At 44.2% G+C, this 24,575-nt stretch overlaps 1 long non-coding RNA gene across 1 annotated transcript; it reads left to right on the top strand.

Annotated features, from left to right (window-relative positions):
* Nucleotides 1-875: 875 nt before the first annotated feature.
* Nucleotides 876-7,285, top strand: LOC138817147 (uncharacterized). Its single transcript, XR_011368769.1, has 3 exons — nt 876-1,149; nt 4,725-4,934; nt 6,834-7,285. It is a non-coding gene; the product is annotated as an uncharacterized lncRNA (long non-coding RNA).
* The last annotated feature ends 17,290 nt before the right edge of the window (nt 7,286-24,575 follow it).

Here is a 24,575-nt window from a genome sequence, read left to right as displayed (position 1 = left end):
CTCTGCTCCATAAAGCAGGAACTCTGTACCAAGCACTCTTCAAAGGACTTAACCTATAGTAACTAAGCACTGTTACTGACATTTTGCAGGTAAAGACGCGGTAACGCCAAGGGATGAAGAAACTCCACAGGTAGGAGGAGGAGGAGGAGGAGGAGGAGGAGGAGGAGGAGGAGGAAGAGGAGGAGGAACCACCATGTTCTTCTATCAGCATCCCTTCATTGGCCTTGTTCATTGGAGATGCCCAAGAACCATTAGCATCAGAACCTAACAACTTGGGCTTGGCCCAACAACAACAGGCAGATCCATCTGGTGGCACGAATGTGGGTCTCAGGAGAGCCAAGTGACCAGAGTTTCCTGGCAGTCACACACCATTCATTTCTTGGCTCCTTCTTGCCAGGTGTGTCCTTTGCTACTTGAAATCATACCCTCTGTTTACTCTCCAGATCTTTACTTCATAATTGCTGCGCATCCACAAATTCTGCTTTCTTTTTCAGCTCTCAGCCTCCTGACTAGCTAGGGTTATAGATGGGTTATGATATAGGGTTATATCAGCTAGCTCTCGTTTGTTATAATTGTCCCTGGCCCCATTCCTTTCTATGGCTTTCTTTCAGCTTCCATCTTCATGATCTCTTGATATCTACATGTCCTAATTCAAACTCTGGAAAGAGGAATCCGATGGATTCAAGGCATCTTTTCCATTCAAGACCTGATTTTTGCAGAGGTGGCCCTGATTCCTGGTCCAATCAGGAGCCATCCCCAGGTAAACAGCAACCTAGCTTTGTCTCTCAAAGCAGGGGGCTGTGGGTGGGGCAGTTTCACCTCTAAGAGGAAGTTGGGTGTGGCAGGCACTCTGTTGACTATCCAGTATAGGAGCACCCCTGGGAGCCCAGCTCTCACTAGGGACATGGTCAACTAGATGTATTTGATTATTTTTGTTTTATTAGATATTCTTGAGACAGCCCCACTGAAGGCCATGATAACTTGATGTGTTTGAAATTCCTCTTGGTTTACCATTCCCTAGAACTCATCCTTCTGGGCCTGTGTGGGGTTCTCAGCTTGTCTCTGCTTGGAGTTCACGTGCATCAGGACTCTCTCTCTTCTGTGTAGATGGGATGGCTTCTAACTGGATTGCCTGACTCTTGGGAAAAGGTGAGTGCTTGGTTTAATTTTGGTTCTGGATCATTCTTTTAAGTTGGAAGGAATGGCTTCCCTTTCTGCTTCCTTGTTTCCTCTGTTCCTCTGCTCTAGGTTGTTGTTTCCCTGAAGTCATCTTCCCTCCCCTGGCCCAGGAATCTACTCCATAGGGAGAAGTGAGATTTCATTGGGAACAATTGTAGAGGGATGGTTGGGGAAGAAACCAAATAGACACAAGTTGAGGAAATGGAAATAGTGAGTGTAAGACGACACGCCTGAAAAGTTTACATTAAAAGGGAGGGAAAGAAAACAACTATACGTCAAGAGTTTTGTTATTGTTAGTGAAATGTTTCTGATTATAAATGATTTTATACAATATTTAAAGCAATTGTCTGGCACTGGTGGCTCACTTCTATAATTCTAGCTACTCAGGAGGCTGAGACATGAGGATCAAGGCTCCTAGCCAGCCCAGACAGACAAATCCATGAGACTTCTATCTCCATTTAACTAGCATAAAGCTGCAAGTGGAAGTGTGGTAGAGCTCCAGCCTTGAGTGAAAGAGCTAAGCAAGAATGTGAGGCTCTGAGTTCAAACCCCAGTTCCAGCATGTGTATACACACACACACACACACACACACACACACACACACACACAGAACAAATCTATAATGTTCCTAAACAATGATGATCATTACTAATTTTTGAGCCCCTGAAAGGTTGAAGAATTATATAGTTCCTATTCCTTATGTAATACAAAGCTTTAGCTGAGCCAGAATTCAGATATCTGTAATATACAGTTGAGACAGTATTACCTGCTTTTTTTGTGTGCAGGTACTTGGGCTTGAACTCAGGACCTGAATACTGTCCCTTAGTTTCTTCACTCAAGTCTGGCACTCTTTCACTTGAGCCAAAGCTTCACTTCTGAATTTTTGGTGTTAATGGGAGATAAGAGTCTCTTTGAATTTCCTGCCTGGCCTGGTTTTGAACCATGATCCTCAGATCTCAGACTCCTAAGTAGCTAGGATTACAGGCATGAGCCACTGATGCCCAACCTGTATTTCTTATTATTCCTTCTTTTTATTCCATTTCTTTCCTTATCCTGGAATATCAATTCCACAGAACAATATCCTGGTCTATTTATCTTCGTGTTTCCAGAACCCAGATAAGTGATTGGCAATGATATTCAATGAAGATTGAATTGATCCATTTTGTGGGTTGCTCAAGAATAGTTTTGGAGAGCCAGGCGCCGGTGGCTGTAATCCTAGCTACTCAGGAGGCTGAGACCTGAGCATCATGGTTCAAAGCCAGGCTGGACAGGAAAGTCCATGAGAAACTTATCTCCAATTAACCACCAGAAAACTGGACTTGGCACTGTGACTCAAATGGCATAGAGCTGGCCTTGAGCTGAAGAGCTGAGGGACAGCTCCCAGGCCCAGAGTTCAAGCCCCACACCAACCAAACAAAATTTTTTTCTTAAGTAGGAAGATGAGAATTCTTAAGATTTTTTTCTTTTTTTTCTTTCTTGACATTTTAGATTTGAGACAGGGAATCTCCGTACCTGTTACTTTTGCTCATTGGCTAGTGCTCTACCAGCTAAGCCACACCTCCAACCCCAAGATTTTCTTTTTATTGGTTTCTCAATTTACCGCCTTGTGTGTTGGGGGGGGGGAGGGAGCCTAGGATATTATTTACATTATGTGTGTGTTTGTGTGTGTGCTTGCACCCATCCTGGAATTTGAACTCAGGGCATTCTACTCTTTAAGCCACAACTCCATTTTTTGGTTTATTTAAGAATTAATTAATGGGTGAATAATTTAACATAAGAGTCTCACTGACTCTCCTGTCCATACTTGCTTTCAAACCAAGTTCCTCAGATCTCAGCTTCTTGAGTAGCTAGGGTTACAGGTGTGAGCCACCAGTGCCCAGCATTTGTTTTCATTTGTGACACTGGTACTCTGGTCTTACTCTAAATCGAGGATTAGAGTGAAACAATTTGCCTCAGGCCCCGTAGATAATATGGATCAGAGCTAGTAAGGTTGGTTGAAGAAAGGATCAGAGCTAGTAAGGTTGGTTGAAGAAAGGAGACAGTGTAGGTAGGAGATGCTGCTGTGCCAGAGGCAAGAACCAAGCAAAGCTTTAACTGGAACTTTAGAAAAAGAAGGGAGCAGTGGGCCAGGCCTGATTTTACAAATCTACAATCCCAGCCTCAGGAGGCTGAAGCACGAGGATCACTTGTTCAAGGCCAGCCTAGACTACACAGTGTGATCCTGTCTCAACTTAGAGAGAAAGAGCAAGAGAAGGAAGGAGATAGAAAAGAAAGGAAATCATGAACACTGATTAGAAATATGAGACAGAAATCTGGGCACTGGTGGGTCACTCTGAGCTACTCAGATCTCAGTTTCCTGAGTGTCTAGGATTACAGGCACGAGCCACCTGGTACCTAGCCTAGGATGTCAGATTTTTTTCATTCTTTGATAATTTAGCCTTTTATTGGCTCATGCTACTTTCCCCCAACTTTTGCTAGGTCTTCTATGAGAAGAGTTTCTCATCTGAAAACACTACAGTTCTACCGTGTATTTTCAGTGTAGTTTTCATAGAATGCTAAAAAAAAATTGTAATCATCTGCCTTTGGAGATAAGGAAAGGAATGCATCCGTTTCTATATTGGGAATTTTTCTAGAGAATATTATTTTGACTTCATGATATCAAAGAGAAACTGAGAGCCAAACTGGGGAGCACATGCCTATAATCCCAGCACGTTAGCTTCTAGAAGAATGACACAGGAGGATTTTGAGTTAGAAGCCAATGTAGGCTACATAGTAAGTTCAGGCCAGACCAGCCAGGGTTACATAATGAGATCCAGTCTCAGAGATGGAGAGATTAAAATTATATTGTATTAAGTTTCAGATACTGTGTTTGGTGAAAACTTGTCATGAATTTTTTTTGTGTGTGCATGGTACCTTAGGTAGGGAGATATCTGATTATGAAGAATATTTGTTCTGATCTCTCAAAATATCTTTCATATACAGTTCAACCCATAAAAAAAAAAAAACCTAGATGCTAGCCAGGTGCTGGTGACTCATGCCTGTAATCCCAGCTACTCAGGGCCCTGAGTAGCAATTTGAAGCCAACCCAGGCAGGAAAGTTCATGAGACTCTTATCTCCAGTTAACCATCAGAAAACCAGAAGTGGCACTGTGGCTCAAAGTGGCAGAGTACTAGCCTTGAGAAAAAGAATCTTGGGGACAATATCCAGGACCTGAGTTAAAGCTCCAGGACTCAGCGCCAAAAAACAAAACAAAACAAAAATAAATAAGCCTTAAATACTGTGAATGGATTTAGGGATAAATAGGCATGTTAGAATATGTTGGCTTTGGGCTGGGAAGGTGGCTCAGTGGTAGAGTGCCTGCCTACCATGCCTGAAGTCCTGGGTTCCATTCCTCAGTACCATATATACAGAAAAAGCCAGAAGTGACACTGTGGCTCAAGTGGTAGAGCTCTAGTCTTGAGCAAAAAGCTCAGAGATAGTACCCAGGCCCTGAGTTCAAATCCCAGGACTGACCAAAAAAAAATCTTTTTTTTTTTTTTCAAGTAACAGCTTGAGATGGAGCAACCAGCAAGCAGCTTCTCAGCAGAAGGTCCAGGAGAAGAGGAAGCCACGGTGTAGTTTGCTGAGCCCCTGTTCGGAGGAAGAAGTGCCGCACTATCCATCCTGTTTGTTTAATGACACTCTGAACACGGAATCCAGGCAGTCCCCTCCCCAAGGAAGGCCCACATCAGGACAGAGTCCACAGAGAGCCAAGTGAGAGCCCAGAGGTGGTGAACTCCTCTGCTGCCCAGAGGGCTGAGGGAGCAAGGGCGGGGTACTGCTCCGTCTTCTCTTTCTGTCTTCCCAAGTAATAAAGAGGCCTCTTTTCCCATTCTCGAGGTTTGTTTTTCAAGGAAGTGCCACTCAGTTGAAGCATCTCCAAATTACTGTGGCCACTTCACAAGCCACTATGGGAGATGAATCCCTAGAACAAATTTAACAGCCATGCTTAACAGAAAAGAAAAACAAGACTCAACCCATGGTTACAGTTTATTATACAAATGCAGTCCAAGGGAGAATCTTTTTTTGGTTTTATGAGTAAATATAGATATTATGTCAAGAAATATGATAATTATATATATATGAGCTCAGTACTGGATGTGAAGAGATGAATACTATTTCTTAGGAAAAGACTATCATTAAGTTTTAACAAACTGACAGACACAAATCTTCTTGTGTATGTGTGTTGGTACAAGGATCCAGTGGAAAATTTGTTTTAATTAAGAGAAGACTTGAGGAAGGTAGGTGCCATTGATTCACACCTATAATCCTAGCCACTCAGGAAACTGACATCTGTGGGTAGTGGTTCGAAGCCAGCCCAGATAATAAAGTCCGGGAGACTCTTATTTTCAATTAACCCACCAAAAAAAAGCAAACCTAGAACTGGAGCAGTGGCTCAGGTAGTAGAACTCCAGCTTTCAGCAAAAAAGCTCAGGGACAGTGCCCAGGCTCAGTTCAAACCCCAGGTCTGACATTAAAAACCAAACCAAAATAAAACTCATATCATGGCCTGGGATGGTGGCACCTTTCTATAGCTTTAGCACTCTGAAGGCTCTGGTAGGATACAGAACAAGTTCAATGCCAGCCTGGGCTAGTGAGAATGGCTCAAAAACAAAAATCATATCATCAGTGAAAAATGATTTTTTTTAAAGAGAGTTGAAGGCTCTCTGGTAGCATCAAAACAAAGATTGAATAGCCCAGAGGATAAGAGAAAACTTATCACTGTATTTAGCCAATAGGAATTGCCTTATAGTTGAATCTTGTATTTTGATGATCGGGCTAGTAATAAGCCAATAGAGCAGAATGTCAAATTATACTACTAACTTAAAGACAGAAGAATTTTTTTTTCTTTTTGTCGGTCATGGAGCTTGAACTCTGGGCCTGGGAGTTGTCCCTGTGCTCTTCAGCTCAAGGCCAGCGCTCTACCACTTGAGCCACAGCACCACTTCTGGTTTTCTAGTGGTTAATTGAAGATAAGAGTCTCATGGACTTTGCTGCCCAGGCTGGCTTTGAACCATGATCCTTAGATCTCAGCCTCCTGAGTAGTAAAGATTACAGGTTGTTGCCACCGGTACCCGGCTAAGAGAAGAATTTTTGAAAGACACAGAGGGCACCTGACAGATGTCCATGAATTCTGTTGAGCTAATAAAGACAGAACTAAGTTCTCGGTATGTGGCTTAGTGGTAGAGTGCTTGCCTAGTAAGCATGAGGCCTTGGGTTTGATTCCTGGTGCCACAAAAACAAAAAATAAAATAAATAAAATGAAAAGAAAAAATATTACCATTAAAAAAAACCACAACAGAACTAAATCCAGATGGATAAAACTTCTGGGTCAGAAAATGAAGGCCTGGATCAAGTGGTAGGGTGCCAACCTTGAACAGAAAAGCCAAGCAAGAGTTTGAGGCCCTGAGTTTAAACCCCAGTATTCACACACACACACACACACACACACACACACACACACACACACACACACACACACACTCACACACACACACACACACACACACACAAACTGCTGGGTTTTTCTCAGGCTTCTCATGTTTTAGGAATATATTTTCACTAAGACATATAACAGTAGTAATCTAAGTTGTGTTTATGTTCTTTTCAAAGGAGGAAATGCTGGAGGAGACGACGCTGGATCTGCACAGCAGGAAGAAGCGTCTCTTTGTTGTGTGAGTAAATTAACCAGAATCATTGTCCACTTCTCATGTAACCTATCCCTCAGTTTGGCCTTCCTAGTGAAGGCCAAGTGAAGTCAAGAGATTAGTGAATCTCTTGACACCTCTATAAACTGTTGTTTGGATTTCCAAATATTGACTGCAAACAACAACAACAAAAAAGACACCTCCCTTATACAGACTGTCAGAGTAAAAGAGAACTGAAAGAGCATCTTTTACACGTTACCTTTTTATAGATGACAAAAACAGAAGCCAAAGGGACTTGCTAATGGCCACACACTGGGACACAGCCACCTACAGCTTCCTGCCTCTGCACACTCTAGTACACAGTGAATTATTGTGCAAGGCAGCACAGTGCTGATAGCTCATGCTTGTAATCCTCGTTACTCAGGAGGCTGAGATCTGAGGATTGCAGGTCCAAGCCAGATGCTGGGAAGGAAAGGCTATTCTTATCTCCAGTTAAACATCAAAACGCTGGAAATGGAACTGTGGCTTCAGGGTTTAAGCATCAGCCTTGAGCAAAAAAATAATCAGGGACACTGTCCAGGCTCTGAGTTTAAGCCCTCAGGACTAGCATGCTCTCACACATAACACACACACACACACACACACACACACACACACACACACACACACACACACACACACACACACATACACACACACACACACACATTGTGTGAGGCTGAGAAGCTAGAAATGGGGCCGTTGGAAAACATGAAGCACAGATTTCACAATCAGGAGGAAGAGCAGATATGAACATGGCCCTCCAACATACGAACGCACTATTCATATCCTGGATAAATTGATCACAGAAATGCTCACAGGTCTGTCCCTTCTGTGTGTGGCTGAGGATGTGAGGTAAAGCCCCCTTCTCTAGTTTCTTGTCTGACTGGTGTAAGCTGAGGGCCAAGATCTAATCATAGAAAGCTGAGTGCTTCCTCTCCAGATATAGTCTCTGTTTCCTCCTACCAGGCCTTTGTTCTGGCTAGAATGCCTGGAGTGGTCCCCTGGAGTGGTCCCCCCCACCCCCTCCCTGTCCTCCCTCCTGGAGGTTGCCTCTCTTGTGCCATTTCCTCCTCTTCTTTCTAGTCGCTCAGGTGTAAGTGACCACTGTCTCCTTTGCCAGTTGCCTGCTGTGTTCTGCTCTTACTTCTTCTGTGGCCTCTCTGGTGCTTTGTAACATTTAGGCATATACAGATGTATATTTGTGTTGGTACTGGGGCTTGAACTCAGGACTCATGCTCTTGCTTAGCTTTTTTCACTCAAGGCTGACACTTTACCACTTGAGCCACATTTCCCCTTTTCTGGTTTTCTGTTGGTTAATTGGAGATAAGAGTTTCATGTACTTTTTTGTCTGGGCTGGCTTTGAATCTCGATTCTCAGATCTCAACCTCCTGAGTAGCTAGGGTTACTGATGTGAGCCACTGGCACCCAGCTTGGATGCAGTCTTGATTCCTCATTTCCCATCATTCCTCCTCTTCAGCCAGCTGCCCATCACTGCTTAGTTTGTTCCTCCAATTGTTTCTTTTCTCTATCACTACTCCTTCATCAGTTTTTTTTTGGGGGGGGGGGTCCGGTCCTGGGGCCTGAACTCTGGGCCTGGGTGCTGTCCCTCAGCTCTTCAGCTCAAGGCTAGCACTCTACCACTTGAGCCACAGCACCACTTCTGGCTTTTTTCTTTTTTCTTATGTGGTGCTGAGGAATCGAACCCAGGGCCTCAGGCATGCAAGGCAAGCACTCTACCAGTGAGCCACCTTCCCAGCCCCTGTCAGTCATTTATTTACTTATTTTAATGGTACTAGTGCTTGAACTCAGGGCCTCTGGTTCTCACTTATCCTTTTTGCTCAAGGACAGTGATCTTCTACTTGAGCCACACTTCTACTCCTGGATCTGTCTGTTTGGGCTGGCTTTGAACCATGATCCTCGAATCTCAGCCTCCTGAGTTCTATCATCTCTTATTACCAGGATCATTCATGGTCTTCAGAGCGCCCAGGACCACAATAACTTTCTGAGAATCAGAGCTGTCATCTTCCCTTTCCTAAGGACAGCTCCTGCCCCCGGTGCTGCATTCCCCTTTCTCGGACTGCTCGTTCATCATCGAGACTTCCAAAATTCTCTCTAACTCCTTTAAATACCTTCAGGGCTGCCTTCTCCACATGGGTTCTCATCTACACAAGCAAGCTCTGGCATTTCTAACAACAATAACAAAAGTTGTTGTGTCCCACACAGTCCATCCTCTCAGGTATTCTCCAATTTTCCCCAAACACATCACAAATTCTCAAACCCCCATCCAGCTGTGAATTTTGTGACCCAACCGTCTGCCTCAATGAGTCCTTGCTCATCTACTTGATACATAGGGTTCAGCTTCTGGTGTGACTCCTTTAAACCCAGGTCACTGCTCCTTCCAGCACTTTGTAAGGCCCTCTATAGGTAGCTCATTGTCAAGTTCTTTATACTTCCAGCACAGAGCCTGGGGGGATAAAGAAGATGGTCATGCCATCCATTGGTAGAGAAAAACATACATGTAAATAGCAAATATACTTATGTATTTTAAAAGTCATTGTAGCCAGATGCCTGGGTTCACACATATAATCCTTGCTGCTCAGGAAGCTGAGATCTGAGGATAAAGGTCCAAAGCCAGCCTGGGAAGACAAAGTGTGAGACTCTTACCTCCAATTCATCATCATAAAAAGCTGGAAGTGGAGGCGTCGCTTAAATGTTAGGGTACCACTTTTGAGTGGAAAAAGCTAAGGGACAGTGCCCAGGTTCTGAGTTAAAGCCCTAGTACTAGCAAAAAAAAAAACAATACAAAAGAAAACCAAGCCAGGCACTGGTGGCTCATATTTGTAAATTATAGCTACTCAGGAGGCCGAGATCTGAGGACTATGCTTTGAAGCCAGCCTGGGATGAAAAGTCCATGAGACTCTTGTCTCCAATTAACTCCTCCCTCACCCCCCATAAAAAGCTGAAAATGGAGCTCAAGTGGGCTCAAGTGGTATAGCACCAGCCTTGAGGACAAAAGCCCAAAGCTCAGGCTGTGCTGGACCCTGAGTTCAGGCTCCAAGTCTGGCACAGACAACAGCAATGAAACAACACCCCAAAAGAGTGATTCCAACAGTTGGTCTTGATCGTTTAAGCCTATGGTGTTGTCTAGAAGGAAGATAAGGTGGAATGGAGTTCCTGTGGGTATGCAGAAGTGTCTCGGGAGCCCAGAGGAGCCACAGAAGACATAGAAAAGTATTTGTTCACAGAGGGGGAAAAAGTCACTAGGGCCAAGACAAAGAAGAAAGTGTACTGGTGATGAGTACTAAACAAAGAAGACCTGTAATCCAAGGCTTTAGACATACTCATTTGGAGCTGGAGGAAGTCCAGCCAAAGCCAGTACCAGTGCTCACCCAGTAATCACAGACAAAAGGCTCCTTCTCTCCCCCTCGCCTGTCCAGTTCACGAGGCTGAGGTTGAAGAGAAACTATGATTTATGCTAAACAGCTTCATCTAATTAGGGTTGGTGAAATTGATTGGTTGGACTGCTTCCTTGGCCAAAACTTGACAAAGCTGAGCACTGTGGCTTAGCTAAGATGGCAGTCAAGAGGCTAGCGTGAAGCCTTCCCAAGGCAGCCAAGGCCACGAGACTCTAATTCTAATTAATGAACAAAAAGTCATAACTGGAGCTGTGGCTCAAGTAGTAGAATGATCAGCCATGAGTGAAAAAGCTGAGGTAGAATATAAGGCCCTGGGAGCTGGGCAGGTGATAGAGTGCTTGCCTTGCAAGCATGAGGCCCTGGGTTCCATTCCTCAGCACCACATAAGCAGAAAAAGCCAGAAGTGGTGCTGTGGCTCAAGTGGTAGAGTTCTAGTCTTGAACAAAAGAAGCTCAAGGACAGTGCCCAGGTCCTAAGTTCAAGCCCCAGGACTGGTATAAACAAGTGAATACATACATGCATGCATGCAAACATACATACATACATACATACATACATACATACATACATACATACAAAGAAAAGGAAAAGAAAAAAGAGAACCTGCTCAATAGTCTTGGGTGGAAAAAAGAACTGAGAGCCTTTCACATTAATCTTATTCTTCACTTGTAGGAGTTGATGTCAGGTTAAGAAAATAGTCAATTAAGGAAGTAAAAGGCAAATATGACAAGGAAGGGAGAATAGGAAGTACTAATTCTTTCCTTCTTTTTTTTCTTTTTGTTTGTTTTTTTTGGGTCCGGTCATGGGGCCTGAACTCTGGGCCTGGGCGCTGTCCCTCAGCTCTTCAGCTCAAGGCTAGCACTCTACCACTTGAGCCACAGCACCACTTCCGGCTTTTTTCTTTTTGCTTATGTAGTGCTGAGGAATCGAACCCAGGGCCTCTGGCATGCAAGCCAGCACTCTACCACTGAGCCACCTTCCCAGCCCCCTTTTTTTTCTTTAATGTGATATGCGCGTGTGTGCGCACGTATATACCACACACATACACAATACACACACATGATAGTGTGCCAAACAGCAGCCCCAGAGCTCTTCTTCATTCTCCTACCTCTACATAGTCTAAAGTCTATTTAAAGGGGAAACAAATACACAAACTAACATGGCCAAATAGGCCTTAGTGGGTTAACAAAGAAGAGAATATAATGACTTACCATCACATTTTTAAAATTCCTCAAGATAAACATGAGAACTCAAAGTGTGGTCTGTGGATAGGGCTGAAATGGAGGGTAGGCATGAAGAAATTGTGAGGACAAACAGAGCACTCGGTGGGTGACATCCAAGCCTGTCACCTGTGGCCCCATGCTGAGCCGCATACGGACTAGTGTGGAGCCCACACAGTGGACACGTGTGTTGTGGCCTGTGACCTGGTCATGTGAGGAAGACACTTATACCTCAGATTTGGAAAAGAAGTTTAAGATCTAAATAAAGCTAGGTGCCTACTATCCTAGCAACTCAGGAGGCTGAGATCAGAGCTGCAGTTCAAAGCCAGCCCAGGCAGGAAAGTCCCCATGAGATGCTTATTTCCAATTAACACCCCCCACCACCAAAAATGGAAGTGGTGCTGTGGCTCAAAGTGGTAGAATACTAGCCTTGTGTAAAAGAACTCAGACAGTACCTAGGTCCCCAGTTCAAGTCCCTAGGACCAACAAAAAGCGTGCACACACTCACACCAGTACTGGGGCTTGAACTTAGGGCTTCTTGCTCTTGCTTTAAAAGATCAACACTTAAGCTGGGCACCAGTGGCTCTCGTCTGTAATCCTAGCTACTCAGGAGACTGAGATCTGAGGATCGAGGTCCAAAGCCAGCCTGGATAGGAAAGTCTGTGAGACTCTATCTCCAATAAACCACTAGAAAACCGGAAGTAGCGCTGTGGCTCAAGTAGTAGCGTGCTCGCCTTGAGCTGAAGAGTGCAGGGACAGCGCCCAAGCCCAGAGTTCAAGCCCCACTACCCCCCCCCCCCCCACACACACACAAATCAATACTCCACATCATTATTCTTCTTTGCTAGTTGTTATTTGTAGGACATCACATCACTTAAATTTTAGTAACTATTAAGTGTGTTTCATCAGCAATGACATTATTTTGCTTTGATTACTGTTCTAAAATTGCATTTTGAATTTGTGATCATCAACTTTCATTCTCTCTCTCTCTTTCTCTTTCTCTCTCTTTCTTTCGTGCCAGTCCTGGGGCGTGAATTCAGGGCCTGGGTGCTGTTCTTAAACTTTTGTGCTCAAGGCTGGTGCTCTACCACTTGAGCCACAGCTACACTTCTTTGGTGGTTAAAAGGAGATAAGAGTTTCATGGACTTTCCTGCCTGTGCTGACATGAATCACCAATGCCTAGTGTGTGTGTGTGTGTGTGTGTGTGTGTGTGTGTGTGTGTGTGTGTGTGTGTGTGTATGTGTGTGTGTGTATGTGTGTGTGTGTGTGTGTGGTGTGTGCCAGTACCAGAACTTGAATACTAGATCTCACTGTGATATGCAAAGCTTGCTCATGTCTAGTAGTTCTCTACCACTTGAGTACAACGTCTAGTCTGACATTTTGTTAATTAATGGGAGATGGATTCTTGTAGACTTTTCTGCCCAGGCTGGTGTTGAATCAAAACAATCACCTAAGTAGCTAGGATTACAGTTAGGCCACAGGTGCCCAGCGCCTGTCCCATCTGTCCTGTAATGGACTTTCCTTGCTTGTTCCTCAAAATTTACATTTTTATGTCATGCAATCGTGGCTCAGGCCTGTAATCCTAGTTACTCAGGAAGCTGAGATCTGAGAATGGAGCCTCAGAATTAGCCTGGAAAAACAAATCCATGAGAGTCTTTTCTCTTTTTAACTCATGAGAAACCACAAGTGGAGGTGTGGCTCAATAGTAGAGCACCAGCCTTGAGCAAGAAAGCCAAATGAGAATGCAAAATCCTGAGTTCAAGCCCAGGGTGATGGCCCACTTTTATGTTATGTAGACATGATGATTTAGTTGGTGACAGAAGCTACTACGGCTTCTTCGGTTCCCCTCCCTCCACTCTGATGTACTTTGCCTCTAGGCAGGTGGGTTTTCTAACCCTTCTTACACACCCTGCCTGTCTCATCTGCTCCTCCCAGTCCGTAAGGTGTGTTAATCCTCTGAGCTTCTCTGTTGTTGGGTCTTTATTCATTGAAAGGACCAGATCAAAACTTTTCCCTCAAGACAGAATGAATCATTTCCTCATTTGATTTGCAAAGTAGTTGCATACATATCTATGTTACGCAATTTACACTGAGTTTTGCACGGTTAGAAGCCATACCTGTTCTGCCTTAAGTGTGTTTATACCAGCGCTAGGTATATGGTAGCCAGCAATGTTTATTAAATTACGCTGAACATGTGAACAGATGAGAATAGAAGGCAGTAGAAATAACCACAAGATAAAAGGATATTCTTGATGTAGAGTTAGGGGAAAAGAAAAGACAGAAAAGATACTTGCAGCACACATTCAGGAGACCATAGGAGCAGGCCAGGTGGCTCACACCTGTAATCCTATTTAGGAGGCTAAGATTTGAGGGTCTCAGTTTGAAGCCACCCTGAGCAGGAAAATCTGTGAGACTTTTTTTTTTTTTTTTTTTTTTTTGTCTGTTGTGGGGCTTGAACTCTGGGCCTGGGTGCCATCCCTGAGCTCTTCAGCTCAAGGCGAGCGCTCTACCACTTGAGCCACAGTGCCACTTCCAGTTCTCTGGAGATAAGTCTCATGGATTTTCCTTGCCCAGCCTGGCTTTGAACCGTGATCCTCAGATCTCAGCCTCCTGAGTAGCTAGGATGACAGGTGTGAGCCACCAGTGCCTAGCTGAGATTTGTTTTATGTGTATGCATCAGTCTTGGGGGCTTGAACTCAGAGGTTGAGCTCTGTCTCTGAATATTTTTGCTCAAGGCTTTTTGGTGGTTCGCAGATAAGAGTCTCATGGACTTTACTGCCTAGGGTTGAGAGTGATTCTCAGAATTACAGTGGTGAGCTACCAACATCTGGCTGCTTTTCTTTTAGTTTCCTGATGAAATATCAGCAGTCTTTCTCATGGAGCCAGTAGCTTACCTTTCTCCAATTGGCCATATTTTATGTTAATTCCCCACTCCTTGGTAACGCCTCTTTCATGTTTTGCAACCTAAGACAATGGGAAACACAGCACAGATGGTGGAAGCTCCTTTCAAGGCAGGCTTTCGAGGGGTTGAGCAACTTAAAAGATGCAACTGTAATCATGACTAACTCATTACGGCGCTTGAGGCAACCTGGACATCCTTAACCTACTTTTGAAAAGGAGAGGCAAGATAATTACAGCAGCAGGAAGAATCCAAAGAGAACAATTTCAAGACTTTGAACAACACACTCCAGAACCTCCTTAGCTGAGCTTGAGATCGGGTAGGACAAGAAAACAGAAGCTTCAGAAAAGCTCAGCCATCTTTTGTGTCTACTTAATCCCCCGTCTTCTGATCGTTTGTATTAACTTTTTCCAAATTCTCGTTTGCTCTCTCACAGTACTCAGTAAGTTTGCTGGTGGCTTACTTGTGTATTCCCAACTACTCAGGAGGCTGAGATCTGAGGATCATGGTCGAAAACATCCATGAAACTTATTTCCAATTAACCAACAATGAGCTAGAAGTGGAAGTGTGGCTCAAATGGTAGAGTACTAGCCTTGAGTGTAAAAACCAAGCAAGAATGTGTCAGATCCTGAGTTCAAGTCCCTGTGCTGGCACAAAACAAATGAAAAAAAATTTACCACAGAGTCTTTGCAATTCATCTTAAATAAATCATGAGTGCTATTTACATCCTATAGCTATTTTTTTCTTTTCTGTGTGTGTGTGTGTCTATGTGTCTGTGTGTCTGTGTGTCTGTGTGTCTGTGTGTGCTGGTATGAGGGCTTGAACTCAGGACCAGCACTCCCTCTTAAGGCTGGTGCTTGAGCCACACCTCCAGCTCTGGCTTTTTGCCAGTTAATTGGAAATAAGAGCCTCATGGATGTTTTCAAACCATGATCCTCAGATCTCAGCCTCTTCAGTAGCAAGGATTACAGGGGTGAGCCACCAGCGCCTGGCTTGTACTTGTCTCGTCCTTTTCGTCTCTTCTTTCCTTTTCTTGTTGCAAAGCAAGGATGATGTTGGGCTGGCAAGCTGAAGGGAATGAGCCAGAGAGGCCACTTAGTGTCTCCAGCCAGCACTTGAAGAGCTAGCCATGGCAAAATGTGCTTGCTTTCAGCTTCTTGTGTCCTCTGTCACCCATTCCGTGTGCTTCGCTCCATGAAGATGTTTGCACCAGCTGTGCGTTCATGATGCCAAGAGTACAAGTGGATTGGAGAAATAGTCATGAAAATGTGGCCAGGAAAAAAAAAACCAACAACAACTCACACAGTATTATGTCATGGAATCCAGAATTATTTTAGAAATAAGTAATCATTTTCATTACTATCAAAATTATTGGCCAGGTGGGTATTGATGGTTCACTCCTGTAAATCCTAGTTATTCAGGGAGCTGAGACCTGAGGCTCACAGTTCAAAGGCAACTTGGACAGACCAAACTGTGCAACTCTTATCTCTGATTAATCAGCAAAAAGCCAGAAGAGGAGATGTGGCTCAGCTGGTAAAGTGCCAGCCTTGAGGAAAAAAGCCAAGTGAGAGCACAAGGCCCTGAGTTTAAGCCCCCTGTATTCACGTGTGCACACACACACACACACACACACACACACACACACACACACACACACACACACGGAGAATGGCTATAAAGCTGGACAGGAGGCAAATGGTTTGGTAAGCCAAACTGTCGAGGGCTTCCTGCTCGGAGTGCCGGGTTAGTTCCCCCACCGCCTCTCACAAGAATTTTACCAAGGCAAAGAAAGGCAGCTGCATAGCTTAACTGACCGGTCCACAGAGCTGACAAACCACTGTGTCATCAAAGGAAGGGAGTCATGTGAAATAAAAGGCTGTGGTTCAAGCTCTCTGTCAGGGAGTCGGCTTGCTAGGAGGTGGCATGATGGGGCCTTGCCCATTAACAACGTTTCTCTTTCTGTCTTCTTCATTGCATTCACCTGCCTGCCCACTGCTGGGTTCCTCTGGCTAAGCAGAGATTGCCCTCCAAATCATTATGTGTTGGGGGTGCACTATGTTTGCAATGTTCATTCAGTGTTGATTTGTTTATGCTGTTACTGTGCTTCAACTCAGGCCCTTGCTCTCTTGGTTGACATTTTTTTTGGTCAAGGCTGGCACTCTACCACTTGGGCCACAGCTCCACTTCTGGCTTTTTGCTGGGTAATTGGAGATAAAAATATCACAGACTTGTGAACTTTGATCCTCAAATCCCATCCCCCAGAGTAGCTAGGATTACAAGTGTGGCAACTGAGACTTATTGTCTTCTGTTGTGTTGACTGGGTTTGCTAGTTTGATCGCAGTCTGGTGGCTCTCTCAGGTCACTAAAGCTACTCAGGAATAGGAGCTGCTTTGTCCACATCATGTGGTAGGTGCCCAATAAATGTAGGAAGAGGATGCTGTCCTGGGTTAAGGAAATAAGAACAGCAAGGAAAACTACTTTAAGAACTTTAAGAGTTCTGAGAGTGAAAGGAAAGAGAAATTCATCCTATCCAACCATAAGCAGAGCGGAGGGGAGGAAAAGAGGGAGAGAGAGAGAGTTGTGGGCCCACAGCCTGGGCAAACAAATCTGAGAGACGCTTACCTCTAGTTAACCAGCAAAAAGTTGGAAGTAGAGGTGGGAGGTATGGCTCATGTGGTAGAGTGCCAGCCTTGAGTGGGAAAAACCGAGCAAAAAAAACTCAAGGCTCAGAGTTCAAGCCCCAGCATTGGCCCAAAATTTAAAAAAGAAAAGGAAGAGGAATGATGAGGTCTGGAAAATGTTCTACATGGGAGACAGTAATTGAGCAAGGAGATAACTCTACTGAAGCAGGAAGTGAAGCCCATGCTGGAAGGGAAACGAGGAACAGAAAGTGGGAAAGCGGAGCGTGGTAAAGGCTTGTCCACATCATGCATGGGGCAAGAAGTAAGCTAGAGCATTGCGGATGGGGATCTCCTCCCCCCAGCTGAGATGGAGGCCTCACCTGCCCATCCAGTGTATGTGGTGATGAAGGCAGTGGGTATTATCTTCAAGAGCTGTCCTTTCAGGGCTGGGAAGGTGGCTTAGTGGTAGAATGCTTGCCTAGCATGCATGAAGTCCTGAGTTCAATTCCTCAGTACCACACACACAGATAAAAGCACGAAGTGGAGCTGTGGCTCAAGTGGTAGAGTGCTAGCCTTGAGCAAAAGAAGCTCAGAGACAGTACCCAAGCCCTGAGCCCTGAGTCCAAGACCCAGGACTGGCAAAAAAAAAAAAAGAGTTGTCCTCTCTCTCTCTCTCTCTCTCTTCATGCTGATATTGGGGGCTTGAACTCAGGGCCTTGCACTCTCATTTGACTTCTTTTTTTCCTCAAGGCTAGTATATTACCATTTGAGCTATACCACTTCTTCCAGATTTTTGCTGGTTTGTTGGAGATAAGCATCTCTTGGACTTTCCTGCTCCTGCTGGCTTTGAACCAAGATCCTCAGATCTCAGTCTCCTGAGTAGCTGGGATTTTATAAGCATGAGCCACTAGTGCCAGGCCCTTTTAATTTTTAAATTGTTACTTTTATATTTATTATTGCAATTATGGCCATATATAGAATTGGTTCTTTCTATACTAGTTTTGTCTTTTTGTTAGGAAAAGAATATTAGAATGAATAAAAACAAATGTTATAAGCCAGTTGCTGGTGGCTCATGCCTGTAACCCTAACTACTCAGGAAGCTAAGATCTGAAGATTGTGGTTCAAAGCCAGCCTGAGAAGGAAAGTCTGTGACACTCTTATCTCCATTCCACTACTCAGAAAAAACTGGAAGTGGTGCTGTGGCTCAAGTGGTAGAGCATTAGCCTTGAGCTAAAGAAGCTCAAAGATAGTGCTCAGGCCCTGAGTTCAAGCTCCAGGACTGGCACCAAAAAAAAAAAATCTGTAGTGTGGGTCTCATCCACAAGATTGCCCACCCTTCCCTACAACAGGTAGAGTAGGGAGAAGAAGGCTAAGATTTGCTTAGAGTCTGGGTAGCAGAAGGCCAGGCACCAACCATGTGGGTGAACACAAAGAGCATGTGACAGAGCCCTTGTCTCAGCATGAACTTGGGAGACCAAACTGACAACAATGAAACACAATGTACTCAGTGCTCCAATGAGTCTTCTGAAGAATGGCCAGGATTGGCCACAGGGATGGAGACTTGTGGGCAAGCAGTACCACACAGAGGTCAACCGTGTGTCACTGGGGAAGGCAGATGAACCCTGGTTTAGATCTCTGAGCCATGTAGAAGCTCTTGGGCAACTTCCTCTGGTTTTAATTTCTCCAGGAAGTGAGAATAATGCCTACTCATAAGTTGGTTGGAGCATTCCAAATAATACAGCAGATAAAATGCTTAAAACAGCACTGTAGAAATGCTGGCCATGGGGCTGGGAAGGTGGCTCACTGGTAGAGTGCTTGCCTTGCATGCCTGAGGCCCTGGGTTCGATTCCTCAGCACCACATAAGCAAAAAGAAAAAAGCCGGAAGTGGTGCTGTGGCTCAAGTGGTAGAGTGCTAGCCTTGAGCTGAAGAGCTGAGGGACAGTGCCCAGGCCCAGAGTTCAGGCCCCAGGACCGGACCCCCCCCCAAAAAAAAAAGAAATGCTGGCCACCAGTGCCATTGTCGGTGTTATTATTATTTCACTGTTTATGTATTCACAATAGAAGGAGCAACACTGCTGCCACTTCTGGCTTTTTTGGTGGTTTATTGGAGAGGAGCATCTCAGGGACTTTCCTACCCAGGTTGGCTTTGAACTTGGATCCTCAGATCTCAGGTTTCTAAGTAGCAAGGATTACAGGTATTCTGTGCATAAGGAATCCAGAGAGGGGCCTGGCGAGTGCTGCCCTCTCTGGAGGCTGGGCTCAAGGCTTTCCGAGGGAGCTGTGTGGGAGGAAGTCCCCATTGCTTCTTCTTTTGGTTCTGTTCATGCCACTTCCCCACTTTCTAAGCAGGTGCATATACTCCACCGTCACCCTTTGCACTTTCCCGTTCTTCCTTCTGTTTTTCTTCTGCGCTTTAATGCTTCCTACTTCCTTTTTCACCTCAAAACCCCAAGTGGTAGATGACTAAGGAACTATCTTGTACAGGTTCTAAGTTTGTTGTTTTTGTGAAACTTAAAGTTTGGTTCCTAATTGCAGTACACAATAACATTCTTTCTCTTCTTTAAAAAATACATGTTCCCAGGGCAGCTGCCAGTGGCTCACAACTGTAATCCTAGCCACTCAGGAGACTGAGATCTGAGGAGCAATGTTTGAAGTCAGTGCAGGCAAGAAAGTCCATTATACAATTTTTTTTTTTTTTTTTTTTGCCAGTCCTTGGGCCTGAACTCAGGGCCTGGGCATTGTCCCTGAACTTCTTTTGCTCAAGGCTAGCACTCTACCACTTAAGCCACAGAGCCACTTCCAGCTTTTTCTGTGTATGTGGTACTGAGGAATTCAACCCTGGGCTTCATTAATGCTAGGCAAGCACTCTACCATTAAGCCACATTCCCAGCTCCTCCATTATATTCGTATCCCCAATTAACCAGCAAAAAGCTAGAAGTAGAAGTGTGGCTCAAGTGGTAGGGCACCAATCTTAAGTAGAAAAGCTGAAGGATAGTACCCTAGTCCTGAATTCAAGCCCCACAACTAGGACACACACACACACACACACACACACACACACACACACACACACGAAGAAACCCTCTTGGATGCTGACAAACAATCCAGTACCTTCACAGTAGACACCTGGTTCTACACCCAGCAATTACCACCCGCATCTCTTTACACACATTAGTTGACATACAGACCATGATTTGTACTCTCCTATAAAATTACTCTTTCCCTTTTTAATTAGAATGTCTTCAGAAGCCAACCCTATCGTTAAGGCCATGTACGCTTCCATTATAAATACCTGTTGCCAGCCATTAATTATCTGCTGATGAATTACCTACTTAGAAGGAGATTTTTTTTTAATGTTTACTTTTATCAATGGGATTTCCCTTCATGCTTGCGATTAGCCCACTCTCATCCTTAACCTGTTTGGAGTTCCACATAATGAAAATGATTTCTTTTTCTTCCACTTCAGTGGATTTACAGGGATGCTGCATCTGCGTGGTATGACGGCTTTTCAGAGTTTTCAGGTAAAAATCCTTTGTATGCTTGGCCCTCACTGTTCAAGAATTTCTTGGCTAATGATGAAGGTACAATACACGAATGTTGGGTGGAAACAATGGAATCATCTCTGAGAGGGAAAGAAGTCACAACATTTCATAAATATTCCCAGTTGCATAACCATTTTAGTAAGTGAAGCACCGAGATTCATCCAGTAATACTGTGGTTTGGTAATTATACAGTTGTGGATTTATGATGATCTTGAATTGAGGAAATGTCTTGGTGCATACATTTTTATATTGTTATATATGAAAAGTATACACCCATTTGGAAAATGAAGCATAATACCTACCAGCATAAAATGTCAGATTTGGGTTTTCTTTTTGGTCAGGTACTGCCAAAGTTTACTTTCCTATTTCCTTCTCTCTTTTTTTTTGTGCTGATACTGGGGCTTGAACTCAGAGCCTTGAGCTCTCTCTTGGCTTCTTCCCTCAAGTCCAGCGTTTGACTTGAGCCACACTTCTACTTACAGCTTTTTGTGGCTCATTGGAGATGCCAGAGCTGGCTTTGAACTGAGCTCAAATCTCAGCCTCTTGAGTAGCTAGGATCACAAGTCTGACTGGTATCTGGCTCTCATTTTCTTTCTTCTAAATAGAAGAGGAATGTGAGACTGACTCATTAAGTTTTTTAGTTATCATTTGTCATATAGTTCATGTGCATTATACAATCTTAAAATTGTTCCTTTCCTTAGCATCAGTTATATTGAGGTTCTTTGTGAAAGAGTAAAAATATGTTGAGAAGCCAGAATTACAACTATGTATATCATTTATATACTCCATCAGAGTCAAGATAATTGGGTCTCTGCCCAGTGGAAGGGTCCTAGTTCTCAGAACCAAGTTGAGTCTTTGGCCATATCACCCTGAAAGAGCGTTATTTTGTCTGATCTCAGAAACTAAGCAGGGTCCAGCCCATTTAGTGCTTGGATGGGAGACCTAATTGGAATATCAAGGTTGACTCCTGTCTTCAAGAACTTGTTCTAAGCTTGGCTGAACTGAGTAGAACTTTTTTTTTTTAAGAGCGAGAGACTCTGGCTATGTAGCCCAGGCTGGCCTTGAATTCGTGGCCCTTCTGACTTAGCCTCTTTAGTGCCAGGACTACCAAATGTGGGTCATTTGTTCTATTCAAGGTAAAGAACCAGCTCCTGTGGGGTTTATAAACATGACTAAGGGAAGCTTTTGTTTCATGCTGTTTCTAATGGGCTATGTTGGCTACCTTAGTTCATATCTACAAGCTGGAGACATGAGACACTGCATTGGCCTTGACATTCATCACAGTGCTCTGTGTTTTCCATGGGCCCTTTGTTTTCTTCTCTGTTGTAATTCTACTATTTGTCTTCCCTCAATGCTGTCTTCAGAGAGCAGGATGAGGTCTGATTTACATCTATATTTACATCTGTCTGGTACATGCTGGGTAAAGAATAGGCTCTTTTTGTTGTTGTTGTTGGTCATAGGGCTTGAACTTTGGGCCTGGGTGCTGTCCCTGAGCTCTTCAGCTCAAGGCTAGTGCTCTACCACTTGAGCCACAGCGCCACTTCCAGTTTTCTGGTGGTTAACTGGAGAAAAATGTTTCACGGACTTTCCTGCCTGGGCTGGCTTTGAACTGCGATCGTCAGATCTCAGCCTCTTGAGTAGCTAGGATTACAGGTGAGAGCCATCGCACCCTCCTCCAAGACAAAGTCTAAAGTCAACCAACCCAAGCTGGGTGCTGGTGGCTCATGCCTTTAATCCTAGCTACTTAGAAGGCTGAGATCTGAGGATCTCAGTTTGAACCCTATGAGGGCAGACAAATCCTGAAGACTTTTATCTCCAATTAATCGGAACTGGAAGTGGTAGAATGGTGGTCTGGAGCAAATGTGCCAAGCAAGAGTGTGAGGCCTTGAGTTCAAACTCTAGTACTGGTACACACACACACACACACACACACACACACACACACACACACACACACACACACACACACACACACATGCACACACATTGGTCTCAGCTTTGTCACTAATTATTATTTAACCTTGGACCAAATACTTTATCTCAGGTTCTTCATCTGTGAAATGGGGATATTAATGACTAGCCTGTCTATTTCCCACGATTGCTTTGAGGATCAAATGAGATAATGTACTTAAAAGAGGTTTTAGAAAGTCTAAAGTACTACCTGAATGCAAGGCATTATGTATATAATAGGTAATTTTGAATTTTCCCTTTCTTAAACACCCTGTTTCACCATCTTGGATGCCTGGGTTGCATGGTGGGGAGACCAGAGGGTCACTTCATGCTTCAGACTCTGCCTGCCCAGCCTCACTACAGTGTCTACTGGGAGCGCTGGGATTCTCCAAGACCCTCAGTCATTCTTCTAGTCTTGCTTCTTTCTTTGACTCATATGGACATGGATATTCCTCCTTACTTGAAGAATGTTCTTTTGTTCTGTGTATGTGTTGGTACTGGGACTTGAAACTCAGGCCTACATACTTTCCTCCCAACCTCCTGCCAATCATGGGGTTTGAACTCAGAGTCTAGGACCTGTTTTTGCGCTTCTTTTGGTTAAGGCTAGCACTCTACCACTTGAGCCACTCTACTACTTAAGCCACAGCACCACTTCCTGCCTTTTCTGTGTATGTGGTACTGAGGAATGGAACCCAGGGCTTCATGCATATTAGGCAAGCACTCTACCACTAAGCCACATTCTCAGCTCAAAGGCTACATACTCTTGCTTGGCTTGTTTATGTGAATGTCTGGCTTTTTAATGGTTAATTGGAGAGAAGAGTCTCTTGAACGGCAATGCCTGGGCTGGCTTTAAACTTCAGTCCTCAGATCTCAGCCTCCAGAATAGCTAGGCTTGTAGGCGTGAGTCACAGGTGCCTAGTTGCTACTCAAGTTTTAGCCATCAACTAGTCTGGCTTCTGATAAGGATCTAGGAAGAAGATGTGTACGGTGGAATTTAGGCTAAATCTGAGAAGGGGCCAATTGCAAGAGTGTAACTGCACTCTGCTAATCCGTTAGGCCACACCTAACTTTCCTTAAGGCAAGACAACAGCCAACTCAATTCCCCCTGGCAACTCCACTGATAGCTGGCCTACTTATCTTCTCTATCAAACCTCCTTTTCCTTCAGTTTTAAATCCTATATCTGGAAACAGCATCATTATGCCTCAAGGTCCTGGCGGCTGTCTTTTTCCAGGCAGGACTAGTTCAGGAGCTGTGCCTCTCTCTCCTGCACTCCCACAGCTCTTGCTGAAATTCTTACCTTCTGCTTCGGGGTCATATGCTGATTTCTGTAGTCTGTATGTCTCTCTGCCAGGCACTCTCTGTGCCTGGATTAGGTTACAATAAATGTGATTTGGGAGGGCACAGAAAAGGTGGAACAAAGTGTGAACAAACACAACAGGAGTACTCACTAGACATACATCTTTTAGGTGGGGATGGGAGAGAAAAACTAGGAGAGTGCTAGGGAAGGGGAGACATGGTTCAGAAAGAATTGTACTCATGACCCGACTCATGCAACTGTAACCCCTCTACAATAATAAATATACATATATATGATACATATATATATATATGCTAGATATACATACATATATATATATATATGCAAAAGAAATGTGAAAGGTAAGTGCTGTACTTAAAATCCTAGCTAATCAGGAGGCTGAGGATCATGGTTGGAGGCCAGCCCAAGCAGGAATGTCCATGAGACTCTTATCTCCAATGAACCAGTGAAAAGTCAGAAGTGGAAGTATGGCTCAAATGGTAGATCACCAGTCTCTTGGATGTGTCTGTCTGGGCTGGCATCCATTTTCAGATCTCAGACTTCTGGGTATCTAGGATTATAGGAGTGAGCCACCAGAGTCCAGCTGAATATACTTTAATAGTGACAAATGTGATCTCTACAAGTGAATTATAACATTTCAATATAGCAACTCAGGAAGAGCTATCTTTAATGAGTCAAGATTGGAACTGGTAACAGT

Source organism: Dipodomys merriami, unplaced genomic scaffold, assembly GCF_024711535.1.
Source record: "Dipodomys merriami isolate MVZ:Mamm:240054 unplaced genomic scaffold, mDipMer1.0.p SCAF_7, whole genome shotgun sequence".
NCBI classification, from domain to species: Eukaryota; Metazoa; Chordata; class Mammalia; order Rodentia; family Heteromyidae; genus Dipodomys; species Dipodomys merriami.
This window is presented reverse-complemented; position numbering and strand designations above follow the sequence as displayed.